Below are 16,346 nucleotides of genomic sequence, written 5' to 3' on the forward strand. Positions count from 1 at the left end.
TGTCTTCTTCCTGCTCCATAATCTCCAGAGAATGAGCTGCCAGCAATCCCTCAGCTTTCCCACATCCTGAGAAAGTTCAGACAACTTTCTTCACATGGTGTCTTTTTCCTTTCCAAGCAGTTGCGCGGGAAGGAGTGAGACATGCCAGTTTCCCTCGCTGCCTGTGAACAATGCTGTTGATACAATGACCCAGTCCAGAACGGGAGGGGGAGGGATGAACTCTTGCTTTAATCTTGTAGCAAAGCTTTCTAAATGGTTAACTCCTACCCTTTGTTTTTGCTAAAGCTTTCTGGTGTCTACCACAAGTTTCCAACAAGCAGAGCACTACAGAAGGGAGGACAAGAGATGTATGTGTGGGGGCGAGTTGGTTGTTGAGTTATGTTCTTGTTTTACAGCCTTCACTGCTTGAATCTAGGGAATGTGTCTGAAAATTGCCAGGGAGAAACCGAATGTGCTGCTGTGAGTTTTAGCTCACAAGAAACGATTAGAAGGGGAAGGGGAGTGAGAGCCACAGCGAGTTGTTGCTATAGGTAAGATAGGAACTTGCATGGTGTCCTTAATGGTGCAGGTTCACAGACAGGTTTTCTCTATCATCTTCCCCATCTTGTATTTCCTCTGTTCTTGTGTCTTAACTTTTCTCACTACCCACATGCTCTTCCCCCCCCATTTTCTTTGCCCTTTTGGCTGTTCACTTGCCATTGCCTTTGTAACCTGTCATGTCCAAAGTTTATACATAGTACAGTGGAAACAACTGAATGATGCATATTTTGGCCTCCAGTTTTGCGTATATTTTGGCAGTACTGATGGGATGCCCGTAGATCTTTATGGGCAGATTTCATACTGGTGTGGTTGTGAGTGGAAAGGTTTGCTTTGGTCTGAAGAAGGGTGTAGAGACACAGGTCAAAGGAGAACCTTATGCCATTTATTTTCAGCCATGGACAAACATGCTGTGAGGGTGTGGTTAGTCCAGTATGTGCCATCTATTTTCTTAAGTTATCGTCTCATACTTTAGATAAGGATTTCTTAAAAAAAAAAAAAAAAAAAAAAGTGGGTCAAAAGATATTCTTACAATTAAAAGGCCCAGAAATGTGAGTGTCCCATTTTTCCAGAACATGTTACTATAAACATGATGAAAAGCTAATTATAAAGGAAACTAGTGCAGACTATACATCCTGGTATTTAACAGGCAACTTTTATCTGAGTGACTCACTCCCCATCAAAGAAAAAAAACATGGCACTGCTTACTCTTTCCACTGGTAGTATCTTAAAGTGTTTCATTTCCAGATCTGAGAAACTCTGATTAAATGTCATAAACTGTAACTTCTCTTGTTATTTTTTCCAGTGGCTTTTTTCATTATATGTATATGTTTTGTCATTTTCCTTTTTAACTGAGAACAATTGAAAAGCTGTGAAGATAAGAAGGAAACATGTTGTGCTAGTAGTCATTGAGGTTCGTTCTGGGAGATAATTAATTATAGAAAAACAATTAATGTTCAGAAGGATAATGGAAATGTTTTCTGAGATCTAGTACAGTGTCACATTCTGGTTTTATTTATGTAAATGGAGTTACGCTGAAGTCCTGGAGCAGCAGTGATGCAGTGTGTATTCTGTAACTTACGTCATTTTATGTATGTCCTGGGATGCCTCTGAACAGTGAAATCAATGGCAAACCCCACTTTCCAGGGATTATGAATCTGATAAGCATTATTCCATTTTCTAGCCTCATACAAAGCTTCTGCACAGAGGCAGTCTGAGGTATTCTTAGACTTTTGGAAAGTCTTTTGAAGGGTAAGCTTGATGGCACATTGTTAGGTGGGAGAGATGCAAAAAGGGAGGGTTAGGTATATGGTGACTTTGTCATGACGACCCTCAGTTGCCAGTCAAGGCTAAATAGCGTGGTCAGCAGGGACAGGGAAGGGATCTTACCCCTGTACTCGGCACTGGTGAGGCCGCACCTCGATGACTGTGTTCGGTTTTGGGCCCCTCACTACAAAAAGGACATTGAATGACTCGAGCGTGTCCAGAGAAGGGCAACGAAGCTGGTGAAGGGTCTGGAGCACATGTCGTACGAGGAGCGGCTGAGGGAACTGGGGGTGTTTAGTCTGGAGAAGAGGAGGCTGAGGGGAGACCTCATCACCCTCTACAACTACCTGAAAGGAGGTTGCAGAGAGGGGGGGATGAGCCTTTTTAACCAAGTAACAAGCAACAGAACAAGAGGTAATGGCCTCAAGTTGCGCCAGGGAAGGTTTAGACTGGATATTAGGAAGCATTTCTTTACAGAACGGGTTGTTGGGCGTTGGAATGGGCTGCCCAGGGAGGTGGTGGAGTCCCCATCCCTGGAGGTGTTCAAGAGGCAGGTCAACATAGCGCTGAGGGATATGGTGTAGTTGGGAACTGTCAGTGCTAGGTTAATGGTTGGACTGGGTAATCTTCAAGGTCCGTTCCAACCTAGATGATTCTGTGATTCTGTGAAATGGTCATCCACCTTATTCGGTGGTACCCTTCTGGCACGTTTTTGATGAGAGCTAACACTGAACTAAGCACACTGCTCGCCTTTACTTGTCGGTATAAAATATGGGATGTTTTATGCATTTATATGAAACACTATTGTCATATTATTCAAGGTCACATTGTGAGGTTTGAATCACGCCCTGACAGCCTATAGGAAGTTCTTTTTTTACAGTAGTTGATTAAAATATCAGTCCTTAGGTTTTATGCTCCTGTTCACCAAAACACTTATTTTATTCAACTGAAATGCTTGTACGCCAACGCACGCAGTATGACAAACAGGATGAACTGGAAGCGCTGGTCTGTTCCCAGAGCTATGACATCATTGGTAGTAGTGAGATGTGGTGGGATGAGTCCCACAGTTGGAGTGCTGGGATGGAGGGCTACAGGCTGTTCAGGAAGGGTAGGCAGGGCAGGTGAGGTGGAGGAGTTGCACTGTGTTTAAGGAAGAGGTTTGACTGTACAGTCTTTACAGTTAGGGATTGTGTTTGAAAGCTTCTGGGTGAGGATTAGGAGGATAGAAACCAGCAGATGTTGTATGAATGTCTACTATTGGTAGCCCAGCCAGGATGATAGCACTGATCGGTTATTCTATAGGCAATCAGGAGAAATCTCTGTATTGGTAGCCCTTGTCCTTATGGGAGATTTCAACTTCCCAGACATCAGTTGGGAATACCATACTGCTGTGACAAGCAAGTCTGAGAAATTCCAATAGTCTGTTGAAGGTGATTTCTTGTTACAAGTATTCAGTGAGACATCTAGGGAAGATGCCCTCCTAGACTTGTTATTTGTGAATAGAGAAGGACTTGTGGGAGATGTGATGCTAGGTGGCTGTCTTGGCCACAGTGATCACAAAATGGTCGTTACTAAAACTGTTGGCGTAAAGAGAAAAAAGGACAGCAGTTTTACCCAGGACTTCAGGAGAGTAAACTTTAACCTACTCAGGGAACTATTTAGCAGAGTATCATGGGAATCTGTTTTTGAGGGCTTAAGGGTCCATGAGTGCTGGTCAAGTTTCAAGAACCATCTTTTAGAAGCCCAGGAGCAGGCAATTCCACTGTGTCATAAGTCAAGCAAACGGGGCAAACGACCAGCTTGGCTGGACAGGGAACTCCTCATGGAGCTCAAAAAGAAAAAGAAATTGTACAATCTCTGGAAGGAAGGTCAGGCACTGCAGGAAGATTAGAGACCTGTCGTTTACATACGTAGGGAGAAGACATGTAAGGCCAAAGCTGAACTAGAGTTGAAACTGGCCAGTGTTGGGTCAGACAACAAGAAAGCCTCTTTTAAGTACATTAATAGAAAGAAGAGGTCTAAGGTAAACATTGGACTGCTACTTGTTGAAGATAGTCAACTGTCAAATAGGGATAAAGAGAAAGTGAGAGGTATTCAATGCTTTTTTTGCCTCAGTCTTTAATAATACTGATAGACCTTGGGCTGCCCAGTCTTCTGACTCAGAAGACCATGACTGCAAGAACAGTGACTTTCCATTTGTGGACACTGAAATTATAAGGACCAGTTCCATCAGTTGAATGTTCTTAACTCCTTGGGGCTTGATGGGATTCATCCCAGAGTAGTGAAGGAGCTAACAGATGTTATGACAGGATCCCTCTCAATCATTTACCAAAGGTCTCAGGGGTCTGAGGAGGTCCCTGCTGACTGGAAGATAGCCCATGTTATTCTAATTTACAAGGGAATGAGGGAAGACCCAGGGAACTACAGACCTGTTGGTCTAACTTCAGTGCCTGGAAAAATTATGGAGAAGACCATACTGGGTACTGCTGAAAGACATTTAAAGAACAATACAATCATCAGGCACAGTCAACATGGATTCACAAAGTCCCGTTGATCTAATTTGATATCCTTCTATGATAAGGTCACCTGCCTAATGGCTGAAGGGAAGGTAGTGGATGTAGTTTTTCTGGATTTTAGTAAGGCTTTTGATACTGTCCTTCATAGCATCCTTCTGGACAAGTTGTCCAGCTGTGAGATGAACAGACACATGGCGTGCTGGGTGAAGATCTGGCTGAACAGCAGGGCTCAAAGGGTTGTGGTGAATGGGGCTACATCTGGCTGGCGACCAGTCACCGGCGATGTTCCTCAGGGCTCAATTCTAGGGCCAGTTCTGTTTATTATATTTATCAGTGATATAGATGTAGGAGTTTGCTGATGATACCAAACTGGGAGGTTCTGTTGACTCTCTTGAGGGATGAGAGGCCTTGCAGAGAGATCTAGATAGATTGGAGCATTGGGCAATGATTAATAGGGTGAAATTTAATGAGTTCAAATACCATATTCTGCACCTGGGATGGAGCAACACCAAGAACAAGTATAGATTGGGAGAGAAGTGTCTGGAGAGCAGCCCTGCAGAAAGGGATCTGAGGGTGCTGGTTGACAGCAGGTTCAATAAGAGTCAGCAGTGTGCCCTGGCAGCCAAGAGGGCAAACTGCATCCTGGTGTGCATCAAACACAGTATAACCAGACAGTCAAAAGAGGTGATTATCCCCCTGTACTTAATGTTCGTGCGGCCTCACTTTGAATACAGTTCTGGGAGCCACAATTTGAGAAGGTTGTTCAGGTACTTGGATGTGTCCAGAGGAGGGCAACAAATCTGGTGGAAAGGCTGGAAAGAATGTCCTATGAAGAGCAGCTAAGGACTTTGGGTTTGTCTAGTTTGGAAAAAAGCAGGTTGAGGGGTGACCTCATTGCTCTCTGCAGCTTCCTGAGGAGAGGAAGTGGAGAGGGACGTGCTGATCTCTTCTCCTGGGATCCAGTGGTTGGATGCATGGGAATGGTTCAAAGCTGTGCCAGGGGAGGTTTAGACTGGACATTAGGAAGCTTTTCTTTACTGAGAGGGTGATCAAACACTGGGACAAGCTTCCTAGAAAGGTGGTTGATGCCCCAAGCCTGTCAGTGTTTAGGGGGCATTTGGGCAATGCCCTTAATAATATGTTTTAACTTTTGGTCAGCCCTGAAGTCATCAGGCAGTTGGACTAGATGATCATTGTAGGTCCCTTCCAACTGAACTATTCTGTTCTATTCTGTTCTTTTGTGTCCAAGAAGTTATTCCACATCCATAACCACAAAAGAGGTCAGAATCTAATTTGGGCAGTCGTATTCAATTCTACTTCAGTAAAAATGACAGCCACCATAAATATCAGGCTGATATTACTAAACTGATATTGAGGGAAAGATTGTCAAATTGATGGATTACAGAAAACTCCAGAGAAAGTCTGAGTTTAGGTCCCAAGGAGGAGACAGATCCATGAATCCTGGTGTTTTGACAAGGTTAGCTACAAGGCTATACCTGTCTCTAAAAGTGGTAACTTTTCCTGTTACTGTGCATTGCCATCAAATATTTATTTAGACAAAATGTAAGCTTATTTCTTTTTACGTAGCTGGCAAACCAGCAGCCTTCAGTTTCCAGAAATAGTAATTAGTAAAAAAGGAGACTGATCCATGTTTGGAGTACCTTGTATCCTCTATAGGGTCTGCCTGAGAGCTAGTAAAGCAGAATATTGATTGGAGAGAGATCTGCCAGTGAGAATGTAAATCCCAGTATCTTTGGCTCGCAGCAGGCTAGCAAGGGAATGACAGGGTCCCCAGACTGTCTCCAGATTTGTTACCATTCTTTCCTAATCAGTCACAGCATAGAGAAAGAAGCAGAGGTTATTTCTTCTCTTGCTGAAAGATGTTGTCTTACCCTGTAAGCCAACCTGCAGAGTCATCCATAGCTCCTGTGGGAGATGGAGCATGTGCACTGTACATATCACCAATTAATGTCTTAACTCAGGGGATTAAGGCTTGCAGTGAGAATTCACGCTTTAGCCTTCTTGATAGCCCATTTTGTGTAGAGCTTGTGGTTGCAGGGAATTAAACTACCTTTTCTTGTTCAGTGAGATTTCTGGGGCTTTTGATGTGGAATAAATTTTTCTACTATGAAGTAAACTCATTAATTACTGGCACGCGAAACAGCTGCATATATTCTATTTTGTGGTTTTGTGTTACCTGGGTCTATTGTTCAGCTCATACAAAGATGGGTGGCAGGCACTGGCTGATGTAATACTGTAGTATTGCTGAATAGGTGTACGTTGTGGTTTAGACTAAGCTTCAGAGGTACTAAGCTGATCCTATACAACTGTATTAATGAATTTGCTCAAGATAAATCATTTTAGAAGACTTTCGCTGTTAACTACAATATCGGATGAATGTCTGCTGGAGATTTAAGCAACGTGGATGTGCTTGCAGCAAACATTGTAGTAGAAGGTCTTCCACCTAGAGGCTGAAGTTCAAACATACCATGAAGGTCAAACAAGTTGAACGTCAATTCTTGGTTCTGTCTACTGTCCATTTGTTACTTGTGCAAAATTACTTTCATGGAGATTGTTTACTGACTTACTGCTGAAACTGAAAGTTGGGAAATTAATCCAATGCATGGGAGGGAAAAATGCAAAAAAAGTTAACTCATTTCAAGTTAAGGGATTTGTATATAGTCTTGATTTCTGTTTTAAATTAATCTAAACTTGAACACCCACTTAAGTTAGAGGCCCCAAGCAGCACAGAATATTGACAGCCATTACACATCTTTTGGCAAACTGTGGAAATTTTTAAGAATCTTGCATGGAAAAAAATGCATGTGTGCCTACTGAGATGGAGCAAAAGCTCTTCCTGTACTTAAATAGGAAGATGTAAGACAGACCTCTCTTCCTGTACTTAAATATGAAGGTGTAAGACAGACCTATTTCTTCATCCTTGCTTCAACTCAGCTACCTAGAAGAATTTTCTTGCCTGTTAGCTAGAAATATGTTCACCTGAGACATTTATGGTATTAAAGTATTATTTGGTGATGCTCAGATGAGGTTGGTGATATATTCAGTCTTAAAGGGCCACAAAGAATGTCTTTTTTGTATGGGAATACATACTTGGACTGCTCCATGTGAAGCTTGCTACACTGACACAGTTAGGAGACATCCAATCCTATAGAGGTCACGTCCCTAGTGAAGATGACCAACGAAGCATGTGAGAACTGAGCTGCAATGCTCTTCGTGAAGATAAAAAAGCCTCACTAAAACTAAATAAAACTTAGGTGTCAACACTTTCTGAACTTTACTGCAAGCTTTTATAACCTTTCCTTTGATGAATTGGTAGAATCCAGGATAAATTGATCATTTCTATTTACTTTAACATATTTAGCAAAACCCCTCCTAGTTCTCCGTAGCTCCTAGTTTGCCAACGGGTGTCATTTTAAGGCCAAAAATAGTGCTTTATATGGGTGGCATTTCCTGGCTGGCCAAATCTGAAGTTGAGTGAAATCAGCGAGGAGATCCCCTCTTCCATACCTTGTTTAAAGCAGTGGGTGTTTTAAAGGCAAAAACCCCTTGTAAGGTTAAAAGTGTATAAGTAGTTAGATTACCTGGGAAGGGGGGACTTTCTGAATGCTTGATCAAAACGTCCAGGCCTGGGTGCTAAGTAGCAAGTAACTGCATTTACTGTTGGCTGCGACTTATTTAGTTGCCTGTACTTGCTTGGACTGGAATTTGTCTGGCGGTACCACAAAATACACAGTGAGACCCAAAATGTGGTTTTGGGAGCTGAAGGGGAAGTCCACTGCCCTCACGGTGCTGTCACAAAGTAGTTTACAGAGAGTAATGGGAACGACAGTGTTTGTCCTAAATGGATGAACCATGATTTCGGTTACCTTATTGGTGAGACTAATGGGAATGGGCAACAAGGATCCCATGGATGAATCAGTGGTAAATAATGCACAGGAAAAAGATCTGTGAATTCCTCTTCTGAGTTGAATGTTTGAAGATAATTGCATGAAGAATGGAAAAGACCAAGGCATGGCCAGAGGAAGCACCATCTGCCCTTGAAATTAAAAAGCAGAAAGGAGATCCTAAAAAAAGTATCTGGCCCAGATGACAGGATGAATAATAAGAAAAACAGCATTATACCCTTATGTAAATGGAAGTTATGAAATGATAGAATGAAAAGCTTATGTATGTAATCTTAATTTGGTATCCTTGGGTATATGAATGAGCATGGTCTCCACCTACATTTTCCTTATGGGACTCTCCCTCATTTGGTGACTAAAACAGACAGCACTCACTTATTTCCATTGTTCAAGGTGTGGTTTTCAGTGATTTTTGCTGCTCTGAGTGTTCCGTGTCAGTGCTTCAGAGGCCTGTGGCTTCCTGTCCCCTCCTCCTCCTCCCTACAGAGGAAGAGGAGGGCATGGGTGTGCAGATCCCTGGGGAGCTACAGGGGTGCCTGGGGGCAGTGGACATTGTGCCTTGGCAGGGTCAGAAGCCAAGGGCTCAGGAAATGAGTAATGTGCAATCCAGATTGAAAGGACTTCCTACCTTTGTCTTCTCTTTCTTTAAGGGATGTGAGTTATTATGGAGTAAGACAACAATGCAAACATAAAGATGGCAGAAGATTTATTTGCCTACCATAAAAGCCCTATTTGCCCTATCCTTTCAAGGTTTCATTAATTTCTTAACCAAGGCAACCACTTCTAAAATAGCAGCTGATATGGTAACAGGCGAGCTGATTTCCAGTAGATATGAAAGCAAGCCACAGATGAGTTAAAACAGCATTCTCAAATGAAATAATAAAACACCTATTCAGATAGAGAGAAAATGAAATCTTACAGTCTTGCAGAAATTATTTTTTTATTCTTCGTTAAATCAAAACAACCTATCTATCTGAAAAAAATGGTATTTTTCATCAGAAAATATTTTTTTCTGAACATTTCTGTCAACTTTTTAGGAGAATTCATGAGGACACAAACTCTGCAAAATTTTCCTGTGGAAAAAAGTCGAGGGATCATTTATGATGACTGCATTTAATGTTACAGGTACGTACCACTGACCTGAGCAGCCGTGTAAACATCCCTCTCCTCTGGGGTATCCCAGAGGGCATGATCTTTTGGACAGAGCTGCCAAACACCCTCTGTGCTTCTTTAGACAAAAATGCTGTTTTCATACACCTGAAACTCCTGGAAATTTTTCAAACTTTTTTGTTTCCCCCTCCCCAAAGTAGTTGGACTCAGTTTGGTACATTTTCAGCCCAAATCCCAGTGTTTAATTCCAGGAGGTGGTGTGTGACTGTGCCCAGCTCAGCCCCTGTCTGCCTTGCTGGGGCCAGTTGCCCTTCTGCACCCCCTCTCCTCTTTCTGGGCTGTTGACAGAGACCGAGGCTGTGGTTTAGACATAGTAAAGCAATTACGAGGTGACACAGACACCTACGTGTCTGTGAAAATTGTAGGGTATCGCTCTGTGTGTGCCACATCCTGAATACGGTCCTTCATCTGTTACACATACAACCTTCCTGCTGGGAACAAAATTATATTTGCAATAAATTCAGGAAAAACAAGGATGAGGTGGTAGGAGAAAAATATTTTTTGGAAAGTATTAAACATTAAAACAAATATTTGGCACCTGAAAAGCTGTGCTGTGCCTGTTTATCATTCCAAAAAAACTTTGCTAGCTGTGGACTGTCTCAGAATAAACTAATGATGTTTATTTCTCCTTATCGTAGTCTTTCTGCTCTGGGGAGGGCCAAAGTGCAGTGACCATTTGTAAGAGGAAAAGCAGAACTTCAAAATTCAGATCTGCTTTCCTTGGAAGACCAGGGGCCCGTTGCTCCCATCACCCATGGTTGTTGGCTCTGACACTGCCTGCTGTGTGTTGTCAGTGTAAGCAGCTTCACTTCTCTCTGTGGGTTTTGTGACCCCTGAGTGAGTTTGGAGGAAATCAAAACTTGCACCAGAGCTGTGTGCCGTATCAAATAACCCAATGAGAGGTCTCCAGTCTTCCTGTGAGCTTTACCTGTTGTTAGGGCCAGGGGCACTGCCTGAGGCAGCCACATAAAACACTACTGCTTTTGCTTTCTAACAGCCAGCAGGCCTCAGCTAGTGGAGCCCAAATCTTGCATGTGTAGATGTGGAACCAGTATTTTTATCTTGGCCAACTGCAAAAATCATGTCTACGTTAATTTTTCTGACTGGCACCCTTTTTTTTCAGGGATGCAGATGTCTCAGTTGCCCTCACCAGTGACTGAAGACCTATAAGAAAGGAAAATACTGATAGGCCACAGTATCCTCTCAGTATACACAATTTACTCCATGGCATCAAATGGTTCCTATAATGGAAGCGTCGCTGTAGTAGTGGTGTTGGAGCAATGATGGGAGTACCAGTAGGAATTTACGTTCTGTGTACTTCAAAAGTAGGAGCTGTCTCAAAACACTGCCTATGATAGTACACAATTTTTAAACCAAGTCTATCTGCATTTAAGTAACAGATTAACCTACTAGAGAGTGTATCTAGCACTTCAGAATTTCAAAGTAAAGCAAGAACGATTAAAACTTAAAAATAATCCAATCCCATGCAACTAATAATCAAAGGTACACGTGCTGGTAATATAGTTCTTATTCTGGAAAAACAGCTAGCAAAAGTATATTTATTTATGGAAAAAGAACCATGAGAATGCTAGGGAGATTAATTTTAGACATCTTGTTAAAATTTTCAAGGTTGAATGAATAGTCTCCCTCCCCCATATTTGGGCAAATTACAGTTCTCTGCGGCCCTGTAATAGGTTATGTTTGTTTTCTCTTCTTTGGAAGATAAGTGATAGTTAAGTGCAATAACTGTATTTTCTGTCTATGGAAAGCTGTACTTTGTGTGCCTTGCTGGGACAGTCCTTTGGTAAGGCATTTTACAAGGATCAGAATAGCAAATACAGGGAAGAAATTTTACACTGCAGTCCTTCTCAGCTCTGCTACTGATCCCAGGTACACACTGTCAACCACGGGCCTGGCTGTTCTTCCCATGCTGGTGCTGATCTGCTGGATGGGCCTTGAGTAAATCCCCTTCCCCCCATATATTCTATAAACCATGAAAGAGGCGTTATGTTAAATGGCTGACCTGGTGTTCTCCTGACTTCGTGGACATCACTCTCTGATGGTTCTTCCAGGAGCCCTGTCTTTGGCTAAGGAAGAAGGGAAGAAGCAGTAGTTCAAGGATTTAGTCTTTGATTTACCTTTACAGTGATGCTTGATGAGTGTTTCTAACGGTTGTCTTTCAATGATTTTAATAGAGCTGCTTTAACAGTAAATCACTCCAGGGAATTTAACATCCCTGCCCCCACATATTGTGAAGGATTTGTCCTCTTCCACAATGGAAAGAGGTTAACTGTAGCTGCAACAACTTGTGTGGTATGTCTGCTACCCTCAAATGCTCTCTGCTTAGACAAACATGAAACTATAAAAATACTCTTTTCTTTTATTATTAGTTTTTTCCCTTCTGGTTCATCTACAAAGAACCTTCAGAAGGTATTTATCCCAGAATATGGTTGGGACAAGCCAACCGAATTGGTTTTCTGTGTGGCAGGAGAGAAATCTGGGATGCAATCTCTCACCAGCACTAGCCTTTGTACTCATTTGTCTGATAGGAAAACTGTAATGTCAGCCCCACCCTACTTTTCCTTGTTTATTAAAAAATCTGTAATCTCGCTACAGATACTACAGGGATCAGACGAAACCTATGGGCTGGCCTGAAGGTTTTTACTCATATAAATCTTAGACTTCCCTTTGCTGCCACCTCTATGTTAGGGGGGGAAGAAGGCAACTCTTCTGCACTGCGGAGGGCTGCATCCCAGCTCTCGCACTGGGACCTTCCTCGTGCTGTCCATCACACTCACTGCTCTGAGCTCCTGAGAACAACCCTGTAGCTTCAGTTGCTTCCACCCCTTTGTGGCTGAAGGGCTGAAACAGGTGCTTTCTGACATAATTCATGGCAGCTTTTCTTCCTGCTCAGTTTTTATCCATCGTTGTAGCAGGACGCACACAAATGAATATGGATTGAGGATTTTCAGTCCTGGATCTAGACCCAATGGATAAACTCAGACCCAGCATACAGATCAGGTGAGCAGATCTTACTCTTAGACCTGCCTGAACTGATCCAGGTGGATGCAGTTTACTGCAGTTGGAAAGGAGGCTTGCAGATGATGGAAAACAAGCGTATGACAGCAGACCAGAGAAGTCGTGTTCTCCTTGGTGAAGCTCATAGTGAAGTCACTGGGTCCCTTCTTTGTGGATGGGAAGGCTTTCTTCGCAATCAAGGAGTGAATCAGCCTTTTAGTGGTAATTCATCCAATGCCCACTTAACTATAACATGCACAAAGTGTGCGATATGATTCATTTTTCTCCCATGAGTCTTAAGGGAGCCTGGTGGTGGATTGCTCAGAGACAGCATTCCACTGTAGTTGTCTGCAGTGGGTGCAATGAATCCCACACCAGAGTCGCGGTCCAGGGAGAAGATGGCATGATCAGTTTTGGGATGCTTGATTATATCCCCTGTGGCAAATAAGGTTCAACTTTATATTTGGATTAGTTAATTCCTGAAGGAAGAAGCTCTGAGGAAAGATGAGCATGTTTTGAAATACTGTATCTGTCAGAGACAAGGCTGGATGGGAGTAGAAAGTGCAGAGAAATTAAATTCAAAAGAAACATGCTATTTCAAGAAAATCAAAAGAAATCAATTATTTTAGCAGTTAATTTGGGACAGCCCAGTAGAAGCAAGTCCTGGAGATGAGGCAGCCAGTTAGCAGTTTGAGGGTGAGGATTGGGACGTGTGACAATCAGACAGTCATCAAAATGAAAGACGTTCAGCTCCCTGTCTTGGCTTCATGTGGGCAGGCACAGACGGAGCTCAAGACAGGGATGGGACAGGGGGCAACTTTCATCCTTGTGGGGTTTTCCTCTGGGTCAAGAAAGACAAGAGGTGGCAGAGATATTGTTAAGAAGAATCTTGCTCTGTTACTGTTTGGAATATAACTTTTTGGATGATACAGTCTTTCACTGACACCAGAGTAATTAAAAAGCATAGAATTAGAGAAAAGACATGAAACTGAATAAATATTGTAAAAAGGGTTTAGTGTTCTTTGGTTAAGAAAATGTGAGTTATCCTGGCTAAAAATGCAAATTAAAATGATACCCCAGCTGGTAGTGTTGACAACTGCTCAGAGGACACCTGTTTAGCCCTGAAATTTCAACAGTTTTGTGGGATTTTCTGTCTGGACACATAACACTTCAGGAGAAGGAGCAAAAGGGTGAGCAATTAAGGGCATAATTTAAGGTGTAAGGGTTTTGTTTTGTTCTTAATCAATGAAAACCATTTCTGGCTGGTGGCATATCATCCCGTCTTCCAAAGAACTGCTGAAGAGCACCTGCTCTTCCCTAAAATGAACCAGCTTTATTCATGCACCACCACCATGCCGCAGTTCAATGGCATCTCAAAATAGGTGCCATGTCTTCTTTCAGCGCTGTAAGACAGCAAAATGAAACCCTCAAAATATCACCCCCCCCAAAAAAGAAGGAAAAAAAAATGTAAAAGAGGAAATTACTTTGAGGTTTGTAGGGTGTAGGGTGGTTGTGGCTGTTCTCTGGTGCACTCACTGAATTTGCCCTGCCCAGCTCTGCAGGCTGGGCTGGCAGCTGGGGGCTGGAGGGGGAAATACGGGGTCCTGCTCGCACGGGAGGAGGACGCAGCTGGTGCTCAATCCCTGCCGTTCCCTGCCATCTAGTGGTCTACCCAAACAGCAGTCTTCTGCCCAGCCCCTCCCGGCGTTCCAAACGTGACAGCAGAGGGCGGGTGCCGTGTGCTCCGGGGGGAGCAGCGGGGGGAGGCGGCTGCCCCTGCACAGCCCAGCGGCCGTCGGGCTCCTGCATCCTCCCGGCCGCGCCCCTCTGCCCGTTCTTCTTCCTTCTCTTCCGAAGAAAGCTAGGTGGCACAGGTTTTGGTCCCTCATTCTGACCTTTCTAGGCTGGAAAGGGTTTCAAAATTTTACCTTTGATGGTTGTTGAATAACTAAGCCAGGGTTTTGCCAGCACTGAAGTGGAGGATGGTGGTATCATAGGATGGGATTTTTGGTCCTTGGTGTACCAAGCTGGGTGGAGCAGCATCCTCCAGGCTTGAACATCCTGAGGTGGTCAGCCTGGCCACGGGTGTGCTCCCAGCATCGCTACCAGCCATTCCCTCACAGCAACAGCTGAATAAAATACTGACAAACACTGGGAAACGATTCCCTGGTGTAGGCAACCCCCCCTGTGGCCTTCCTTGATATTCGACAGGTATTCCTTCAGTAGCATCCACTCTTTTTGTGAGACTTTACCCTCACTTAACTATTTGGGAATAACTATTAGATTAGGACGGGGAGCTCAGATGCCTATGCCAATTATAAGAGGAAATGTGACTTGCAAATCCAGGTGAGTGTGCTGGTCTGACAGTTCGGTCACTCCTATCTACCCACTCACAGGAACTATAAAAGCTATGTTTTGTGTACACTTTTGGTACATTGAATAGATTTCAGGTATATTATTTTTTCCCTGGAAGGACTTTGATTTGCGTTCAGCTTTTTACACAGGCAGTGGCCCTATACTTGTGACTTTACATACAGAAAGTAATCCTGGCCAGATCTAACCTTCAGGGTATTGTTTATGTAAGCAGGTTCAGATTATCAGAGGTTTCAGTAAAAACAGTCCCAGAGGAAGTAGGATGCTTTGACACATTTGTCCAAAATTTCCACATGTGTAGAAAATGAAAGACAATAGTGTGCTTTATAAGTCTGGTACTTTCCACCTTACCCTTCGTGGTAATGAGATAAAGTAAAAACAGGAGATTGCTTTGTCTTTTTTATTTATATTCTTTCCCACCCCCTACCCCAGAGAAGTCAGAGTGATCTAATAGCAGTGGAGTGGGATGGCAGGTGGTTTCCCTGTTTGTGACAGGGCCAGGGGCTTCGTGGAGCAGCAGGGCAGGGTCTAGCATCCAGGACCTTCCAACACTGCAGCCAGGAGCAGGGCAGTGAGGGGACACCAGGGGCAACCCCAGCCCTGGGCATCAGACACCTCCCTGGGGACTGGGATAGAACATCAGCCCTTGAGTGGGGTCTGCTACCTAACTGTTCAAGCCACAGGTGATTGATGGACCCTCCAGGACATGGAGAGGACGTGCATGATTGTGGCCAGAATGAGGGCTTCTTGGCTATGGTCCCAGCAGCAGGTAGTCTTGATGAGTTATGTGTTATACTCCCTACCCTTTTTTTGCAGAGAGGTGCTCTTTCTGCTGCTGGTGGTTGTTTTGGAGCAAAGTGACAAGAACCATCCTTCTCTGTCCTACCAAGTGGCTGTGGTGGCTGTAGCAGCTGCAGTGTTCAACCAGGCAGTGCAGCTTCCCCAGCATGCATGGTGCCCTCCTAACTATGCTTCTGCAGTGAGAGTGCTCACCCGGTACATCTAGGAGCGTGTTTGCCAGATAGCTTTTACAGATTTTAGCTAAGTTTTCAAAAGATCTAAGCTAACGTCTCTTTCTGGTCTGTCTTGGGCCCCTCATCCCGTGTAAGTGAGATGTCAAAGCACATGACTCAATCACCTTTGGTCGGGATGGGGTTTGCAAGGAATTCTTGTGGTCCTCAACCACAGAGCAATGAGCTGAGCTATTTGCGTGCAAACTCACCACCAAAAGAGCTCAGTTATACATTTGGCCTAATCAGTATGCATTTCTCTGGTTTCTAAGGTAAAAGGATATTAAGTCATCTCTGCAGGGGAAGGAAGGAATAAATTATGTTCCTAGCTCCTCTTTCCAGTCTTTGCAGAAGGTGTTAGCAGGTGTGCCCAGGCTCAGGATTGTCACAGCTCCTGGCAAAATAAATGCATATAATTTGAAAATTTCTTTTTAGCTGTATAAAGTTTTCACAATCCATGCTTCCCTTGACATTATGGCCTTGAGATTGGTTTTATAATATTAGGGTGAAAGCTTATTACAAAGTACCTGTCT

The 16,346-nt window shown here is 43.5% G+C and overlaps 1 long non-coding RNA gene across 1 annotated transcript in view; it reads left to right on the plus strand.

The window, feature by feature from the left end:
* The first annotated feature begins 320 nt into the window (after positions 1 to 320).
* The window catches only part of LOC141938178 (uncharacterized), a 28,612-nt gene continuing 12,586 nt past the window's right edge, over positions 321 to 16,346 (plus strand). The window contains exons 1-2 of the long non-coding RNA XR_012627192.1: positions 321 to 347; positions 9,280 to 9,367. This is a non-coding gene — a long non-coding RNA (uncharacterized LOC141938178). The remainder of the gene's footprint in view (positions 348 to 9,279; positions 9,368 to 16,346) is intronic.

The sequence above is a fragment of the Strix uralensis genome, chromosome 2 (genome assembly GCF_047716275.1).
Source record: "Strix uralensis isolate ZFMK-TIS-50842 chromosome 2, bStrUra1, whole genome shotgun sequence".
NCBI lineage: Eukaryota > Metazoa > Chordata > Aves > Strigiformes > Strigidae > Strix > Strix uralensis.